Source organism: Misgurnus anguillicaudatus, chromosome 4 (genome assembly GCF_027580225.2).
Source record: "Misgurnus anguillicaudatus chromosome 4, ASM2758022v2, whole genome shotgun sequence".
NCBI classification, from domain to species: Eukaryota; Metazoa; Chordata; class Actinopteri; order Cypriniformes; family Cobitidae; genus Misgurnus; species Misgurnus anguillicaudatus.
In genome coordinates, this window is record NC_073340.2 from 8,058,141 (window position 1) to 8,071,806 (window position 13,666).

Here is a 13,666-nt window from a genome sequence, read left to right on the forward strand (position 1 = left end):
TTCCATTCCCAAAATTGCTTTATGGCGACCTGCAAATACAAAAAAAACCCATGAAAAATATGCTTGCGACACTGTACACATAACTTTCAAGCTTTGAGAATCTAAAATCTGGGCATTTTCCATACAGCCTTGAAGGGCCCTTAGCGAAAGGTACGGCACATAGTCTGTGATGTTTTATCTATTGTGGTAGCCCTTGCTCACTAAGAGGTTGGAGACTCCTGCTCTAGAATTTACACATCAATGATAATTTGAGTTTGTTACCTGTTTGCCATCGGAGTCTTCTCTTTCTTGGTACACCTTGCTGGTAAAGCCAATCGCCCCAAGCATCTCATCTGTATCAATATTATGATCAGAAAGCACAGATCATGAAAAACACAAAAACTTTGATTGATTTAAATAAACTACAACAGCAGGAAAGGGAACAATGACAGTAGACTCACTGCTAGTAGATGAGGTTGGCTTCTTTGGCTTGGGATTGGCAGGGTTGGTGTCCATCTTCTCCTTGGGTTCATATGGATTAATAAAACCCTTTGTCTTGGGAATGGTGCCAGTCTTAAAATGGCAATGGATTAATGAAACCCTTTATCAACAAGTAAAATAAAATAAACAAAAAAAGTTTAAACTATATCAAAAAGTAGCCCTCCAGAAGGGTTAACAAAATGTTTTATCCGTTGGAGACCCCTGCTCTAGAATTTACACATCAATGATAATTTGAGTTTGTTACCTGTTTGCCATCAGATTCATGGCTTTTTGGGTACATCCTGCTGGTAAAGCCAATCGCCCCAAACAGCTCATCTGTATCAATATCATAATCAAAAAGCACAGATCATGAAAAACACAAAAACTTTGATTGATTTAAATAAACTCCAACAGCAGGAAGGTAAACAATGACAGTAGACTTACCGCTAGTAGATGAGGTTGGCTTCTTTGGCTTGGGATTGGCAGGATTGGTGCGAGCATTCAGCACAGTATCGACTGAATCGTCTTCGCTAAAATCCACAATATTCAGACTGGTATCTGCCCTCAGGATGACAAACTGAGGAATACTGACGGAAGAAGTGCCAGTGTAATGCTGGGGGGTGGACGATACATCCTCAGGCTTTGTAGTATTCAGCAGATCATAGTCTGCCTTTGCCACGGGATGAGAAATATCATCATCAGCCTTCATCCCGGAACTGGTCTTCATCTCTGAATTGACCAGATCATCACTGGCCTTCCCCGGATTCAGCTCTGGGGAGGGTACGAAAGATACCACTTTGTTCCTACCGAAGCAGTGAACAAAAGGGGCTCTTTATCTTCTTCCCCAATGTCTGGAAAAATTTTGTAATTTTTCTTTAAATGGATTTTGATGGGTTTTTTCCTAAAACCAAACAAACAAACAAACAAACAATGATTCATTGTTCATTCAAAAGCTCTCTCTCATCCTCTCTTGATGAGTTTAGCATGAAAGCACATTATATCGCAGATTTTACATTTAACACTAGATTACCATACGAACATCTTGAGTCATTTAAAGCTACAACAATAGAAGAGCTCTCATCCAAATCATCGTCCTGTATGTAAGACTCCGTCACCACACAATTACTTAAAGAGGTATTTCATGTAGTTTCAGACCCAGTACTAAATATCTTTAACTCATCGCTAGAATTAGGATACGTTCCAACAGCTTTCAAACTAGCATTTATTAGACCGCTCATTAAAAAAACACACCTTGATCAGGGAGAGTTTAATAACTTTAGACCAATCTCAAATCTACCTTTTCTATCTAAAATATTAGAAAAAGTAGTGGCAAGCCAGCTATGCGCATTTTTAGTGAATAATAGTACGTATGAAAAGGTCCAATCGGGATTCAGGCCCCACCATAGCACAGAGACAGCACTGCTTAGAGTTACAAATGACCTCCTTTTAACATCCGATCGTTGTGAAATCTCAATCCTTATATAACTAGACCTTAGTGCAGCCTTTGACACAATAGATCACACAATCTTACTCAATAGACTAGAAAACTATGTTGGCATCAGTGGTCAGGCGTTAGCCTGGTTAAGATCGTATCTAACCAATCGCTATCACTTTGTTTATGTAAATGAGGAAGAGTCATATCACTCCCCGGTTAAGTATGGCGTACCACAGGGATCAGTTTTAGGTCCTATCCTATTCTTGTTATATATGTTACCTCTAGGAGACATTATCAGGAAACATAAGTTTTCACTGCTATGCCGATGATACCCAGCTTTACTTTATCTCGTCACATCCTAGCGAAACACACCAGCTCTCTAAGCTAACAGACTGCATTAGCGATATTAGTGACTGGATGGCACATAACTTTCTTATAATAAACTCCAATAAGACAGAGATACTTTATATTGAACCAAATCGCTCCAAACATAATATGTCAGATTACAAGTTGCCCATAGATGGCTGCACGGTGGGGCCATCTTCCACGGTTAAGAACTTATAGATTGCTGTCGAACATCATGCCTCTTTCGATAGTCATATCTCCAACGTCTGCCACACAGCATTCTTCCATCTTAGAAATATTTCAAAAATACGTCATATGATGTCTGCATCAGATGCAGAAAAGCTTATCCACGCTTTTATGACCTCTAGAATAGACTATTGTAACTCGTTACTCGGGGGATGTCACGCAAATCAGGTAAACAAGTTACAGCTGGTTCAAAACGCTGTCGCAAGAGTGCTTACTCGATCTAAAAAGTATGACCACATAAGTCCAATTCTGGAATCTTTACACTGGCTACCAGTCAAATATCAGATACAATTTAAAATATCACTAATCACCTACAAAGCCTTAAATGGCCTAGCGCCCTTGTATATTAAAGAATCAGAATACAATCCACCACGTAAACTGCGATCACAAAATTCTGGCCACTTAATTATCCCTAGAATATCAAAAGTGTCTAAAGGTGGTAGATCCTTTTCCTACTTAGTCCCTAAGCTCTGGAATGATTTACCAAATAATGTTCGAGTATCAGACCCAGTAGATCAATTTAAATCTAAACTTAAGACATTCTTCTTTAACAAAGCATTCACATAAAATGTCCAGTAAATGTACTTATCCCGCAATAGTTAGTTTGTCCAAAACAAAGCATATACCCGTTCACATACCCCGATAGTATTTATATATATATATATATATAAGAGCTGCATTGAAACAATTAACAATTGAGAAAGCACTATATAAATAAAATTGAATTGAATTAAAACATCTCAACAAGTAAAATAAAATTAAAAAAAGGTTTTGAGTAGACTATATCAAAAAGTAGCCCCCCAGAAGGGCTACCACAATGGATAAAACATTGTGGTAGCCCTTCTTGCTCACAAAAAGGTTGGAGACCCCTGCTCTAGAATTTACACAATGATAATTTGTCTGTCTGACTTCCTAAATGGTCTTACTGACTTTCTTGATGGTCTAACTGGCTTTCTTGATGGTCTAACTGGCTTTGTCGGTGAGTTCATCCATGATCTGACGGAATTCGGCTGACTAGAAGAAGCAGATTTAGCAGGTGTTATTATACCAAATACAGACAGGGGAACCACTGCAATACCTCATATTTCATAATAATGTTGGACTAAATGGCCTACCATCCCTCCTTCTTCACCCATTTTAAACCAGGGATGTTCTAACATCTGGTCTAGAGTTGGTCGTTTAGCTGGATCAATGGACAGGCACTTCTCAATCAGATCCTGAATCTCTGTGCATGTTTTAGGATAAATCTGGTTAATCAAGAGCACTAATGTTGATCACTAAAGTTAAGCTTCTAAGATATGTGAGTAGTGAAAAGAAAATAATCTTCATATAAACTGTTATGGCATGTGGAAACATTATTGTCATCATTTTAAATTAAAAGACTATATAAAGTCTCTGATCACATGAACTTAAGGTTACAGATTTCTTTAATAATATAATGTATGTTTAATATAATGTATATCTTAACATGCATCTTCAGTATAGCTCAAATATTATCCAGCCTTTTTTTAGAACTTTAAACTGACCGGTCAATGCTCATGATAGTTTTATAAAATATGGGCAGTTTAACTAACTGCTAAGTAGTAATGAATCACATCTTTCTGCTGGTATATTACAGGATGTTTGTTTTAGCAGTGAAAGCAAAAATATTGAAACAATTTGGCAGGGGGATAATCCTTGCACTGAGTCCTGCATATGCTCGGATAATGTTTACTGACTGACTTCCACAGATACTGTGCATTTGATCAGAGACTTAACTGACCTATTGTGTTTGTGCCGTTTACTTACCTTTTGTTAAATAGTCATTCTCGTGGTTTATCATGCCTTCAGTTACTAGCCCATATTTGGGAAAGGGCAAGTTTACATTAACCATATAATAGAGCAGAGTTCCCAGAGACCAGACACTGCTTGACATGGCGTGGTATCTGCCCCTGTTGCGGACCTCAGGTGGCCGATAAGCCGGTGCCCCTGTAAGCAAGACAGTTGTTGTGTGATAGAGTCACATGATCAATAAGTCACTACAAGCAGATTGCTTCACTACACTATGGTATGAAAAAAAACTCACCCAAATACTCTTCATATGCATAGGCCGTGTCTCTTAATCGGTCACAGCACCCAAAGTCGATCAGCTTCAGCAGCATGTTGTTTTTATCCACGAGGAAGTTGCCAGCGTGGAGGTCAGTATGAAAAGTCTCATGCTTAAAGCAATGTTTTACAGCCATGACTGCCTGACGCATTAGGATGCGTGCTGTTGATTCCAGCAGACCTCGTTGAAGTTTAATAAACTCATTCAAGGTCATGCAAGGATCAGGCCGCTCCATGACGAGTATGAAGTAATCCGGATCCTCATAGCTGTCATAAAGTTTGATCACATGAGGGTTTGGATCCTCCTTTAATGTGTGCAACACTACTAGTTCTGTGAGAACCATTCCAGATCCAGGCTGAAGAAAAACATTAGTTGTTAATAAGTTGCTCTTTAGACAAAAACATTTTGTTTTTGTATTGTACCTACAGTAGGCTTAATTTCCACTGCTTTTATATTTGTAAACATAAACAATAAAGCCTTTCCATCTTAATATTATTTGGTGCTTATAGCATTTTAGTGTCTGTTAAACTGTGCTTCATGTAACCTACAGTTATATTAATTACAGTAATAAGCACTTAAACAACTACTGTAACTTACCATGATAAAGTAACGGTTTGGTTGCCTTCGTTTCACAAACTTGATAGCAACCTGCAAATAGAGAAAACCACTGAGTTACAATCTGTTAACTGATTTAACAAATGTTTTGATCAAACCTGTACAGAGCAAAATGTTTGTTGAAATAAGTTTGAGTGCCCTACCGGTTTGCCATCGGCTTTACTGGTCCCCGGAAACACAGCGCCAAAGCTACCTTTACCAAGCGGATTATCTGTATCAATACAATAATCATGACACAAGGTTCCTGAAAAACAGACAGAAAACATGAAAATGTATGCGGTTGCTAGAACCTTTGATTTAGTATAAGAACTCAAACAGCAACAATGCCACATTTCATGTTTATGAGTTGACCAACAAGAATAAAGTTAAGCAGAGTTCAGAGCAAATCAGGGGTTTGTTATTGCAACCCATCCTTACAGCGTTGTTTCTAAAGGACAGGCCCAAAAGACTTCCAAAGGGGCCATAAGATGACTTGAAAGGATTTAAAACAAGATAAAACAAGCAATGAAATAAGCTAAAACACATCTGTATATTTCTATATGGTGAGTAGGGGATCCGTCAAATATTTCTGTGGAAAATAAGAGGCCATCAAAACGATTAAGATCCACCAATTTAGAGTAATCATAACAGTAGACTCACTGTGTGCCGCATTGATCTCCTCGCTATATGCTTTCACCTCGGTATCAGCTGTCTTCTTTGGAATGGCAGGTTTGGTTACTGCCTTCACCTTCTTATCACGATTATGAAAAACAGCCGTCTTTTTGGGGATGGCAGGTTTGGGGTCTGCCTTCACCTTCTTATCACGATTATGAAAAACAGCCGGTTTTTTGGGGATGGCAGGTTTGGGGTCTGCCTTCACCTTCTTATCACGCTCATGAAAAACAGCCGTCTTTTTGGGGATGGCAGGTTTGGGGTCTGCCTTCACCATGATACCACAGGGAATAGCAATAGGTTTTCGAACTGGATTGCCAACACCGGTGCCAGCCTTTGCCTTGGGAATGGTGCCAGTCTTTAATTTGGCATTGCCTGGATTATTGTCAGCCTTCTGATAAAATTAAGATAAAATACATATCAATTATGTCCACACATTTCTATTTAAAGCAATAAGCACTATATTTAAATAAATAAATAAATAATATAATTACATAAAACAATGTTTTTCACAAACTTGTTTTGATAACTTACAATATTAATGCAAGGGTTACGGGTCCATTTTGAAACTTGCTTGATGTTGACCTGCAAATACAGAAAGAAACATGAAAAATATGCTTGCGAGTTTATTTCTCACCTGACACTCTGCACATAACTTTCAAGCTTTGAGAATCTACAATCGGTTAACTCGGTTAATGTTTTGAGTAAACATAAATCTTTATGTAGAGAGCACACTGTTTGCTGAAAGAAATTTGAGTTTGTTACCTGTTTGCCATCGGAGTCCTCTCTTTCTTGGTACACCTTGCTGGTAAAGCCAATCGCCCCAACCACCTCATCTGAATCAATATTATAATCAGAAAGCACAGATCATGAAAAACACAAAAACTTTTGATTGAAATTAGTGATAGACCGATATATCGGCCGGCCGATATATCGGGCCGATATTTGCGAGTTTTATGTGTATCGGCATCGGCCGATACATGGCTGCCGTGTTTGCCGATTTTTCCGGTATAATTTACAGACAGAGTGCTGGAACCCGCAAGCGTTGCAGGTCATGTGACTAAGAACAACCAACCTTTTCACGACAACATTGAAAGCTCGGCTTAACAGCTGATCATAGCTGAACAAAGTGGGTTTTTTTCATCTCTATGGGGCGGTTTCCTGGACAGGGATTAGACTAGTCCTAGACTACAATAAATGTAAGAACTGTGCAAACTAATAACATCTCTTTTTAACAACATGCCATTTTTTACATAATTTTTATAATGTAAATTGAGTGAGCAAAATCAGTATCGGCTCCAAATATCGGCTCAAGAAAATCGGCAGCCTGTATCGGTCATCGGCTAAGGCTGATGAAACAAAAATCGGTATCGGCATCGGCACTGAAAAATCCATATCGGTCGATCCCTAATTTAAATGAACTCCAACAGCATGAAAGGGAACAATGACAGTAGACTCACCGCTAGTAGATGAGGTTGGCTTCTTTGGCTTGGGTTTGGCAGGGTTGGCGTCCATCTTCTCCTTGGGTTCATATGGATCAATGAAACCCTTTGTCTTGGGAATGGTGCCAGTCTTAAAATTGGCATCATTTGAATTGTTGTTAACCTTCTGATAAAATTAAGATAAAATAGATATCATCTGTCTACAAGTTTCAACCAATCTTAAAGCGATAAGCACTTCATCAACTAAATATATATATTTATAACACATTTATGCATAAATAAATAATATTACATAAAGAAATTATCTTTTCACAGACTTGTTTTGATAACTTACAATATCAGTGTAAGGATTATGTTTCCATTCCCAAACTTGCTTTATGGCGACCTGCAAATACAAAAAAAAAAAACATGAAAAATATGCTTGCGACACTGTACACATAACTTTCAAGCTTTGAGAATCTAAAATCTGGGCATTTTCAATGCACCCTTGAAGGGCACATAGTCTGTGATGTTTTATCCATTATGGTAGCCCTTGCTCACAAAAAGGTTGGAGACCCCTGCTCTAGAATTTACACATCAATGATAATTTGAGTTTGTTACCTGTTTGCCATCGGAGTCTTCTCTTTCTTGGTACACCTTGCTGGTAAAGCCAATCGCCCCAAGCATCTCATCTGAATCAATATTATAATCAGAAAGCACAGGTCATGAAAAACACAAAAACTTTGATTTAAATAAACAACAACAGCAGGAAGGTAAACAATGACAGTAGACTCACCGCTAGTAGATGAGGTTAGCTTCTTTGGCTTGGGATTGGCAGAGATGGTGTCCGTCTTCTCCTTGGGTTCACATGGATTAATGAAACCCTTTATTAACAAGTAAAATAAAAAAAAGTTTTGAGTAGACTATATCAAAAAGTAGCCCTTCAGAAGGGCTAACACAATGTTTTATCCGTTGTGGTAGCCCTTGCCACAAAAAGGTTGGAGACTCCTGCTCTAGAATTTACACATCAATGATAATTTGAGTTTGTTACCTGTTTGCCATCAGATTCATGGCTTTTTGGGTACATCCTGCTGGTAAAGCCACTCGTCCCAAGCATCTCATCTGTATCAGTATCATAATCAAAAAGCACAAATCATGAAAAACACAAAAACTTTGATTGATTTAAATAAACTACAACAGCATGAAAGGGAACAATGACAGTAGACTCACCGCTAGTAGATGAGGTTGGCTTCTTTGGCTTGAGATTGGCAGGGTTGGTGTCCGTCTTCTCCTTGGGTTCACATGGATTAATGAAACCCTTTATCAACAAGTAAAATAAAATAAACAAAAAAGTTTTAAGTAAACTATATCAAAAAGTAGCCCTCCAGAAGGGTTACCAAAATGTTTTATCCGTTGGAGACCCCTGCTCTACAATTTACACATCAATGATAATTTGAGTTTGTTACCCGTTTGTCATCAGATTCGTGGCTTTTTGGGTACATCCTGCTGGTAAAGCCAATCGCCCCAAGCACCTCATCTGTATCAGTATCATAATCAAAAAGCACAGATCATGAAAAACACAAAAACTTTGATTGATTTAAATAAACTACAACAGCAGGAAGGTAAACAATGACAGTAGACTCACCGGTAGTAGATGAGGTTGGCTTCTTTGGCTTGGGATTGGCAGGATTGGTGCGAGCATTCAGCACAGTATCGACTGAATCGTCTTCGCTAAAATCCACAATATGCAGACTGGTATCTGCCCTCGGGATGACAAACTGAGGAATACTGACGGAAGAAGTACCAGTGAAATGCTGGGGGGCAGACGATACATCCTCAGGCTTTGTAGTATTCAGCAGATCATAGTCTGCCTTTGCCACGGGATGGACAATATCATCATCAGCCTTCATCCCGGAACTGGTCTTCATCTCTGATTTGACCAGATCATCACTGGCCTTCCCCGGATTCAGCTCTGGGGAGGGTACGAAAGATACCACTTTGTTCCTACCGAAGCAGTGAACAAAAGGGCTCTTGATCTTCTTCCCCATTGTACGGAAAAATTTTGCAATTCTTCTTTTAATGGATTTTGCTGTTTTTTTCCCTAAAAACAAACAAACAAACAAACAAACAGTGATTCATTGTTCATTCCAAAGCTCTCTCTCATCCTCTCTAGACGAGTTTAGCAAGAAAGCACGTTATATTGCAGATATCTTTATCTAAACTCCTGCAAAGGGCGAATCATTTAAAGGGATAGTTCACCCAAAAATGAAAATTCTGTCATCATTTTCTCGCTGTTGTTACAAACATGTCTAAATGTCTTTGTTTTGATGAACATGAAGAAAGATATTTTGAGAAATGTGTGTAACCAAACCGTTCATGAGCCCCATTCACTTCTATAGTATTCTTTTCTCCTATTATGGAAGTGAATGGGGCTCATCATTGTTTTTCCTACAATGGAAGTCAATGGTTACTGTAATGAGCTGTGCGCTTACCATCATTTCTCAAAATATCTTCTTTTGTGTTGGTCAGAAAAAAATACATTTATACAGGTTTAGAACAACATGAGGATGAGAAAATTATTCTATGAACTATCCCTTTAATTGTTTAATATCACCCAATTTTACTTTAAAACCTTATTGACCTTCATTAAATGGTTATCATCACATTTGCAGGTGCCTAAAAATCCACACAATTACTGTGCGTGTGCGTTAAAGTTACACAGTCCACTTCAATCTCACCTGATGAGATGTTTTCAGCGTTCTCGTCTCCTCCTTCTTCTTCAAAACAAACACTGTTTATGGCTTCTGAGGAGGGTCCAGGATGCTGAACAATCTCAGAAGACAACACACCATTTGGAAGAACAAAATCCATTGCTGTAAAAATAAATTATGGGTAAATTAGTGCTGTAACGATAAATGGCTTATTATGACAGCAGTAAATTGTTCAAAAATCATTTGTAAAATTGTAAAAATCATTACAAAACAGATTAACAATACGTGCTGCTGTTGGCTGCACTTACAACCTTGGCAAAGATTAATCTGTGTCTTAAAAACAAGTGCTACCTTTTTTTTTTTTTAATTACACAAATGCAAGAATTATACAAATGTTTATACATAAATATACAACTCGCAACAAGTGGAAAACAAATAAACGTACATAAAAATGTAAAATAAAAAATGTTCATGCCATTGGCAAGTTACAACAATTCAAAGTAACAAAATGCTTCATAGGTCTTTCTTGCTTTTTGTTCTTGATTTTGTCTAATGTTTAATTTCTTTTTTGGCTTAGCTTTTATCCATTTTTTCACATGAATGTGATATTTTCCGAGTAAAATAAAAAGTTGTATAAGGAAGCACATCGTACTTTTGGAATCAACAATGTCTTGTACAAAAAATTATCCACCTTATTTCTAACGCAGAAGTTAAGTGATGTGACGCATTTCCCATTTTTTGTGCGAGACTTCTTTTTCAATTTCTTTCTCATTAAACACATTATTAATGGCTGGGAAACGATTAATCACGATTAATCGCATACACAATAAAAGTGATTTTTGGCATAATATATGTGTGTGTGCTGTGTGTAATTATCATGTATACACACATTCATGAATGTATAGAAACATTTACATGTGTATATAATATATGTATTTATTATAAACAATATACATTTCTAGTTTAAACAATGTTGGGGGGGTTTCCCGGACAAGGATTAGCTTAAGCCAGGACTAGGCCTTTAAATAGGAAATATTACTAGTTTTAACAAACATGCCTTACTAAAATCATCACTGGTATGCATTTTGAGGCAAAACAAAGGGCACTGATGTATTTTTAGATATGTCAGTGCAAGTTGTTTTCAGTTTGGGCAGCTCTTACATTTATTTTAGTCTAGAACTAGTCTAATCCCTGTCTGGGAAACCACCCCGTTATGTCATTCATGCTTAAATTCATTTACTTTTACTTTTAAAACTGCATGAATGAAGACTGGACGATCTCAGAAGTCAACAACAGCGTTTGGAAGAAAAAAAATCTACACACAGACGAGACAAGTGTTTCCGCTACACACAACTTGTAACGTTACACAATAAAGATGCGGACGTATTTTTAGAAAATCCATTTTAAATCAAATATAGATAATCCATAGGATATAAGTATAAGTATAAGGAAAAGCCAACGACAGCATGAAAATTATAAAATACACGTATATATTCTACGTTTTAAAAATGATTATGTACTGCCGCCAAAGCTGGAAAAATCCCAGAGGAAACACAGCAGACCTAATTTAAGACGTGCGCGCTGCTCCTGTCAGCAACTCTAACGTTCCACCTTAAAATATGTGCTTTGCAATTAGCTTTTAAATACACATCCATGTACCACATCTTTGGATTATTATCAACCGTTATCATTATCATTATCATTAATAAAACATGTCCTGTACGGTGTAGCCTATATAATATGCATAAAGTTACATCGTCCACTTCAGACTCACCTGCTATGTTGTTTTCAGCAGCTACAACACTCTCCTCTTCTCCTTCTGTTTGTAACCAAACGCTGCTTATGTCGTCTGATAAGGATAACGGTCCAGGGTACTGAACAGACGTTTCAGCGTTCGGAACAATTACCACATCGGCGTGTCCTCCTAAAAAGCCCACAGCGGACAGTAGTAGTTCACCGGAAAGGTAGTTGGGGGTAAATCCACTTTTCCAGCTTCTTCTACATCGATGCACCTGGCGAACAACGATGAAGTCGAGATGCTGACAGTGGTGATAGGTAGGGGGAAATCCACCTTTTCAACGCCTCCACCAAAGTCTGTAGAAGACGGTGATGAAGACACGATCAAGTGGATTGTAGACACACTGTGAAAACTCGGTCTTAACAGAATAAACAGAATAAACTGAATGAACTGAATAAACTTTCTGTCCTCGAACAATGTATCTGTAGAGTTTTGAGTTTTTCGCTTTGTTAAGAGCAACCGCTAATTAATCCGTCCTGTGTCGTTCAGATCAACCAAAGGAATGAGCGCTCGCCGAGAGTCTTCGGTTTATATAGCCATGACGTCAGTGTACAACTCCGTTTCCATGGAGACGGTCTGCAGCCTCCCCATATAGGGGATTTCCCCTTACACCCAGTAGCGGCTGGTCACTAGGGGGCGCTGGGGCGCCGCACCCTTAAGCTGGCCATAGAGGAAACCTAAGGAAGGTGTTTTGGACTTTTTTAAATTAATTAATTAAATTATAAAATAATTAATTAAATTATAAAATAAAAAATAAAATCGCAAAATATGTCCCAAATTTGAAAATGAAATGCTAAAATAAAAATTTAAAAATTATATTAAATTATTTCATTTTCATTTTTAACGTGATGAATCATCATTCAGGCCAAATTGAAAAATTAAATTAAATTGATTATTTGACAGTTCATTTTTAATATAACCTTGAGACAAGACTGACAATATTAAAATTAAAAGACAAGCTTGAAAAGGAATCTGTAAATACATTTTTTAAAAGGATTTTTATTCATGCCCAAGCAATAATAGGGACAAAATTAAAATGTAAAGTTCAGTTTTAATTTTATGTTCTGTTTTTCTTTTTCATTCTCGTTTTAATTTTCGTGTTCATTTTTATTTTCAACTTGTATGCAAATTCAATGTTAATAAGTGGGCGGGGCTTACTTGCTTAAAAAAAGGGGATTGGCTGAAGCAGTGTTGCCAACTCAGTGACTGTGTTGCTTGCCAACTAAGCAACCTTATAGGTCCTGTCCGGGTGTGCCTCATAAGCCGTGTTGAACTACTTCATATTTTGGGCGAACGTGAACTGAACGTACTGTATTACTGCCTGATGAACGCAAGGTGAACTCGTTCATTCTGGGGCTTGTGAACGGCACGTTCTCTCAGTTTAACGTCATTCAGTAGGGTGCCAGATTTCTATAGAGTCTTCCAGGCGAAAACGCGTCTAAAACACACTGTAAACAGGCCTTAATGTGTAGCGGAAAAACACCCAATCTGGCAACACTGCCACCAGGCTGCATACGTCATCAAAACAACACTGACTGGACGCTGCTATCCAAATCCCTGCTGCGCCACTCGCATAGTTTAACATTAGATAACATCATATTTGTCCTAAATCGTTAACGATTAACAAAGGCTGCTTACACATATTCTGGATCTTGAAATAGACAAGCTCACGCTATTTAACGTGCACGTGCGGTGTGCAATACCTGAGTTGTCATACACTCAACGCCTCGCAGCGCTTCTCGCCCGGAAAACCCCCTTGAAGCACCCGGCTAGCCTTTCAAGGTATGTGCAAGCAAATACAAAAATTAAAAGACAGTCAATGCTCGTAAACCCTGGTTGGATAAGGATTTAAAGTTGGATATGAATATGAAATCTGATGCATTTAGCTTCAGTGTTAAA

At 37.9% G+C, this 13,666-nt stretch overlaps 1 long non-coding RNA gene across 1 annotated transcript; it reads right to left on the minus strand.

The window, feature by feature from the left end:
• Nucleotides 1-9,992: 9,992 nt before the first annotated feature.
• Nucleotides 9,993-12,016, minus strand: LOC141363629 (uncharacterized). The gene is made up of 2 exons (XR_012369109.1): nt 11,744-12,016; nt 9,993-10,131 (listed from the first exon to the last, which is right to left on the minus strand). It is a non-coding gene; the product is annotated as an uncharacterized lncRNA (long non-coding RNA).
• Between the last annotated feature and the right edge of the window lie 1,650 nt (nt 12,017-13,666).